Source organism: Patella vulgata, chromosome 5, assembly GCF_932274485.2.
Source record: "Patella vulgata chromosome 5, xgPatVulg1.2, whole genome shotgun sequence".
In the NCBI taxonomy this organism is placed as follows: domain Eukaryota; kingdom Metazoa; phylum Mollusca; class Gastropoda; family Patellidae; genus Patella; species Patella vulgata.
In genome coordinates this window covers 67,907,450-67,914,839 of record NC_065883.2, presented here as the reverse complement: position 1 = coordinate 67,914,839, position 7,390 = coordinate 67,907,450, and positions in this window count along the sequence as shown.

The window sequence follows — 7,390 nt, the reverse complement described above, 5'->3', positions numbered from 1 at the left end:
ACTGCTGTTTGTATATACTGTGAAGTGTGAGTGAGAAGAGAATGACTAAATTGATCAATGAATAAATTGACTCAAGAAATACATTATCAGCATTAAATAGATGTGTTTGACAAGGTTTTGATAGAATTAAAGACCTACTGTATTCAACTAGTTTTTCACTACTAGGTTGTTATTGAGGTTTTTTTCAAAATGTACATGACAAGGAGTAGGGTCGTCTGTCCAACCTCGTGGGTTTTCTCCGGGTCCTCCGGTTTCCTCCAACTGCTAAAGACCCCTACGTGCAAGCGAATTATGGAAATAAAATTGAACCATATGTTATTCCTGAAATGACCTAGTTTGTGTCGAGTGGACGTTAAACCCCATCTCTCTCTCTCTCTTTTTCAAAATGGACATCATCAGTTTTGAGTTTGAACAAGTGTGTGATAGATTTAAAACTTAATTTAAAATACCTGCTGTACAGTTAAATACTGTAGTGACTGTACATGTAAGTGGTTGTTATTATGGTGTTCGAAGTTTATCTTAACATTTGTATTTTTAGTATTAAATATGTGTGTGCTCAATATAATAACTACATTTATCATCCGACCCTTTTAAAAATTTATATATGTTGTATATATTAGTGAGATGAACATGTCTATTGAATTTCAACAATTTATGATATTAACTTCCAGGGTTATTTCCCTTGATTACTCTGTAGAATCTTGTGAGCATTGTATCTGATCTAGCCTACTTGAACTACAGTTATAATCTGATCTACTTGAACTATTATTGTTTAGACTAGTGAAATGCTGAATCCTATTGAGTTATAAGAATTATTTATCGAGTTATTGCCCCTGATATGTCATAGAATCTTGTCTATGCATCATTGATATTATACAGGATAAAGATTTTGCTTTGTATTTACTCAAAGATTCCTTATGTGAAAACTTTGTTGACTTAGTTGCTGTTGGTGTACGTTTTGTTTCATGGCAACCTATTTTATATCTGTTGATTTGATCATTTCCACATTTTTTAATTCAATTTCATTCATTCCAATATAAATATAGATTCCTGGAATTCTCTAAAAGCTTTAGCAATATATATTAATAATTCAACTACAGTGATGCAATCTTGTTTATCCAGACTGTACTGTACTGTACTGTACATGCAAACAGCAACAATAGTGTTGTAATCTTTTTTATCCAGGCTGTACTGTACTGTACATACAAACAACGAAAGTGTTGTAAATCTTGTTTATCCAGGCTATACTGTTCTGTACATACAAACAGCGACAGTGTTGTAATCTTGTTTATCCAGGCTGTACTGTTCTGTAAATGTAAACAACGAAAGTCTTGACAATCTTGAAGTGTTAAAATTGAACAATTTGAAATAGCTGAAAAGTTTTATATTAGAGATAATTCAATGACATACTAGAGATAATTCCATGGCGTATCAGAGATAATTCCGTTGTGTATTAGAGATAACCCCATGGTGTATCCAAGATAATTCCATGGTGTATTAGAGATAACTCCATGGTGTATCAGAGATAACTCCACGGTGTATCAGAGATAACTCCACGGTGTATCAGAGATAACTCCACGGTGCACCAGAGATAACTCCATGGTGTATCCATGATATTCCATGGTGTATTAGAGATAATTCCATGGTGTATCAGAGATATGATATTCTATGGTGCACTAGAGATCATTCCATGGTGTATTAGAGATAATGCCATGGTGTATCTGAGATCATTCCATGGTGTATGAGAGATAATGCCATGGTGTATCTGAGATCATTCCATGGTGTATTAGAGATAACTCCATGGTGTATTAGAGATCATTCCATGGTGTATTAGAGATAATTCCATGGTGAATTAGAGATAACTCCATGGTGTATCCAAGATAATTTCATGGTGTATCCAAGATAACTCGATGATGTATTAGAGATAATTCCATGCTGTATTAGAGATATTTCCATGGGTTATCCAAAATAATTCTATGGTGTATCAAAGATAATTCCATGGTGTATTTAATAACTGCTGAAATACCAAAGATAAATTTTAAAATGTTCTGAGAAGGACATCTACATGTATATAATATCTGTATGTATTTTTTAATATATTTTGTTTATGTGCATTTATTCCCTTAAATTTACATTTATGAAATTCTTATGAAATATTCTGTCAAATTAACATTATATTTTTTTATTATTATTCCCTTAAATTTACATTCATGAAATTCTTATAAAATATTCCCTCAAATTAACATTTAGAATATTTTTGGGGGATTATATTTTATAACAGTTATGCCAAAGTTAACTTTATCAGTTTTCAATGTTTTTTACCTTAAAGATACTTTCCCACAAACGTATTTCTCTTGGTTATTTCCAAAAAAGAATGGCAATTTTGGTATATATGGAAAGTAGAGACACCCAATCTGGATTTCTTGAAAAACACCCATGGAGCACACACATGAGAGGGTATCACTTATTGGCTGCCTGACGATTAAGGGATGTCGGCTCGAGTAACATCAAAGGTTGTCTGAGCTCTTGGTGTTAGGGTGCGCTTGATGTATATGTTGATAATCTTGATGGTGGAAAAAGTGAGAGACTTAAATGTTCAACAGAAAAAGACGTAGGCAAGGGATAACCCGATAATTTACTCAGGCTTCCATATATTATGATAAATGAACAGCAATTAAAGACAACATCGTCTTTTATATGCAATAAATTCTCCTCCGGATTCGCACCCATTGCTAGGTACCACAGCATCCAAGTCACATGACACAAACATGACTTCTTTTGATAGATTTTTTTATAACTTGGCCACTTGGGGTATTTCCTCATGAATACAATTTTTTAGCAGGATTTTAAGCAAATTTTGGATAGATTAATTAGTTTGAATATGATTTTAGTCCAAATATATCATCAAATCACCCAGCTTGTACGCGGGAAGGTATCTTTAAAATGGCCAAATTCCAATTTGTGTCACTTTGAAATGGTTTTATTTTATGTAAAATGGCCAAAATCCATTCTGTATTCAATTTTTTAAAAATTTATTGCCAAAAAAGCAAATGGCAAAAGAAAAAGGCAAGCAAGATATCTAAAATGTATTTAAAACTATAGCTTTGGTTTTGTCTATTCACATTACCTTGCATGGAAAATCAAAGGGAGATAATATATTTTTGTTGTTTCATTATCTTTTATTATATGATTGTTTATTTAATCAGTAAAAAGTGCAGTGAAATTAAATGGCATTATATATTTTATAGGATACTAAAATTAATTTACTTTTAATTATCTCCCTTCTTGCATCATTAGTAGACAAGTCCATCAAGTTGTTGTGCATTTAGTAAGAGTTAAATGGAGCATGTTGAGGTGCCTATTTTCAGGGAGATCAGGCCGGTTGGTGAATTCATTTCTAAACTGAATATTCATCCATCCAGAATCCTGTGTTATAGTTAGAGTTCTCTACTCCTGCTCCAAATTCTTAAACCTAATTCTTGTGTCCAAATCAGCATGTGAGGAAATTTCTAACCTCCACAACCGGACGAAATATGATGTTATATAATTTATATGTGGCAATGGGTAAAGTAAAATTGTAGTAGGCCTAATTAGTCTTAATATGCATCTGACACACAAAGACTTAAAATGTAAATATTAAAATTATGTTTTGTTATGTATGTGGCGATGAGTGAACTTCTATTGTTGTATTTGATCTTCAATAAAATACCAATGTGATCATCAGTATATTCCTGAAGCAATGGTATCAAGTATTATCAACTAATCCACCACTGACACATTTACATATGAAGTATAAGTTTTCAATAGTCAATAAAGTTTGCTTGTCGACTAATCAAAATAATCAATAGTAAGTGTAGCAATGGTTAAACTTTGCCATACAAAATGTAGCAATGGTTAAACTTTACCATAGTAAATGTAGCAATCATTAAACATTACCATAGTAAGTGTAGCAATGGTCACACTTTACAATAGTAAGTGTAGCAATGGTCACACTTTACAATAGTAAGTGTAGCAATGGTTAAAAAGTTGATAATGCTAGTAACCTGAGCTCTCAGAATATACAATGTGACATGTCGTGATTAAATAGATATTTTTATTATTAATATTTTATGTTTTTAATATGTAATGTTATGTGTTTTTCATATGTAATTGTATGTCTTTGTAATGTGTAATGATGTCTTGGTACATAATGTTACATATTTATCATATGTAATGTTATCTATTTATGATATGCAATGCAGGGGCGTAAATGTGTGGGGGGGTGCTACACCCCCCAGGAAAAAAAATAGTCGGTCGCAAAATCTGTGCAGTCGGTCGCAAAATAAGTGCTCACTCCACACGTCACGCTACTCACGCAAAACTTTAGTATAAAATAACCTTGTCAACTTATCATGTTTGAACAAAATGTAGGTCTAAGAACAAAATTTCCCCCAGGTAGAAAAATAGTCTGTCTCTAAATAAGTGCAGTCACTGCAGTCGGTCTTAAAAGCATGCATCACCGTCTTAATGAATTAATGAGGTAAACAAATAATGCCAGAATAGATCTCAAATACTAGTCGGTCGCAAAATCAGTGCAGTCGGTCGTAAGATATGAGCAGTCGGTATCAAAATAAGTGCTCACTGCAAACGTCACTCGACTCACGCAAAACTTTAGTATAAAATAACCTTGTCAACTTATCATGTTTGAAAAAAATGTCGGTCTCAAAAAAAAGTGCTCACCGCAGTCGGTCTCATACTAAATGAATTAATGGGGTGTTTTCTGACCATCAATATTCTGCAAAATCTCTCCCCAAAGTCCAGGGCATTTCAGAGACCAAGTAAGCGCCCCAGTGAGGTAAAGTGCCCTCAGGCCCAGTCCTCAAAAATTAAAAGCTCAGCTACATATCGGCGCTCAATTCCATTTGCCATGACATTGAATAAAATTGTCAGGCCCAGTCCCAAAAATTAAAAGCTCGGTTACACATCTGAATTTTTTTCGCGCCTGCGGCGCTCCATTCCATTATAACATCATTCTTCCACTCCTCTGTTGTCTTATACTGTCTCAGCACTATCATATTCACGGTTATATTGATCTGCCTAGTTATGTTAGTAGTACCACTGGCACTGGTGTGTGGGGCGTCAGGCTATACAAAAGTTCTTGCAAAACAGGCGGAATTGACAGGGGCAGATCTCGAGATTTTGTCTAATTGACTCACATTTCTGATCCACAAGAATTTCTCCAAGCAATGACCTCAAATGCCAAGATATTGACTTTCCAGCGAGACAACGATCGGCAAACAACTATATAATTATACAATACCACCTATGTTCTACCGGGACGCTTAATGTTATATCCAGTATTTTGTCGACATTCATTGTGGGGTGGAATTGTGGCTGGGCTTGCGCCCTAGATTTGGACCCCCACCCCCACCCCTATCTAGATCCGCTACTGCACATGGCCCCATCAAAACCCGCACCTGTGGTGCTCGGCTCCTGACTGCGTCACTCGTACTAGGAGTATGGGCATCAGTCGGTCGCATTTTGGCTAAACACCCCACCGCCCCCAAACAAAATCGTTATATACGCCCCTGATGCAATGATATATTTATAATATGTAATGCTATTTGTTTAAAATATGTAATGTTACCTATTTATGATATGCAATGATATATTTATAATATGTAATGTTATTTATTTAAAATATGTAATGTTACATATTTACAATAAATAATTTTAACTGTTTATAATATGTAATTTTATATGTTTATAATTTGTAATGTTACATGTTTACAATATGTAATGTTACATGTTTACAATATGTAATGTTACATGTTTACAATAAGTTACATGTTTACAATATGTAATGATGCATGTTTACAATAAGTTACATGTTTACAATATGTAATGTTACATGTTTACAATATGTATGGTCATAGAAATTTTCAGATTTTCGTGCCGTACATGTTAGAAGTTTTAATACACACTTTTTATATTGAAGACGGTAAAACAGAATGCTTTTGGAAATAACAATGAATTGCATTTTATTAATCGTAATGTTTATTTGAATTTTATAATTATGATATGTTAAAGTTTATTATATTTTAGATTAATGTTGATTCATTTATAATGTTTATGATAAAATTGATGGCAATGTTTTGTTTTAATTATACTATTTTTTATAAATATGTTTGTAAATAAATACAATGCTTTTGTTTTTTAAACAACCTAAGTAAATATTTTATTTGCATGAATTGTCTTCCATTATGCAATCCACTCTAATGCTAAAATAAACAGGACATTATTTTGCTCTGTGAAGTAAATATGTTACTTTTTCGTAAATAAATTTATAAAATAAATAAAACTTCTTTTTGTTTTTAGGGCCAAAAATAGTCATCAAGTTTCAATAAAACAGACCCATTTTTGAGAGATTCAACTTTCACAATATACAAGAATCAGTTTTATAATAAACCATGAAAAGTTCACTGTCGTATATACAAAGATTAAAAGAGTTACCTGTCTTCATTAGCCGCTAACATGGAAATCGCAGGTTCGCTTCCGATTTTGGCCGAGAAATTTTATCATGATTTTCTGGCTTGGTTTCCCCATTTCAGTGGTGCAGGGCTGAGAGCCTGACAAAAACTGAGGTCCTGTGTACACATTGGCGTGAAAGTAAAAGATCGTTTGACAGTTGGAATTCGATACAAGAGTAGGCTGTAGCGTCGTTATCCTGGCAAAATTTCCCTCATAGCACACTGTACAGCTTATGCCCATCTTCACTAGCCCAGTCAGAGCAGAACAGTAGGACGTTAAACCCCATTTCATTTCATTAGCCCATTCAGTGCAGAACAGTGACATTACATCCCATTTCATTTGATTTCTGATTGAGTAAAGTACAATGCTATCAAAAGATAGTATCACCGTCAATTTATCACCATACAGTGATAAATAAAATGGTCTCTAAAACAATTTTTTTTTCAAGCAGCCTTAGAAAGATTATCAGTCAACATCTGCAGGATCGCACGCTGACAGTTTCTTGTATTGCTGCTAATGCTTACAGATCCACATGGCTCCATCCCTGTCAGTGGTGCAGATCAACAGGGTCTCTCAAAGAACAGCGTTATTCAGAAGGGACAAAAAACTATGTCCTATTTTCACGGTGTGCACGTAAAAGAACCCTTGACAGTTGGAATTCTAAATAAGTGTAGGCTCTAGTAGTGCTGCTGTCTGGCCAAGTTTTCCTCATACTGTATTCATAAACCTGGGGTTTAACATCCACTGGACACAAACTAGATTATTTCAAGACTAACATGTGGTTCAGTTCTGGATGGAGCAGAAAAGAAGGACGTTAAACCACATTTCATTTTATCACCATACTTGAAAAAATAAGGAGTGGTAATAACAACAATAGAGA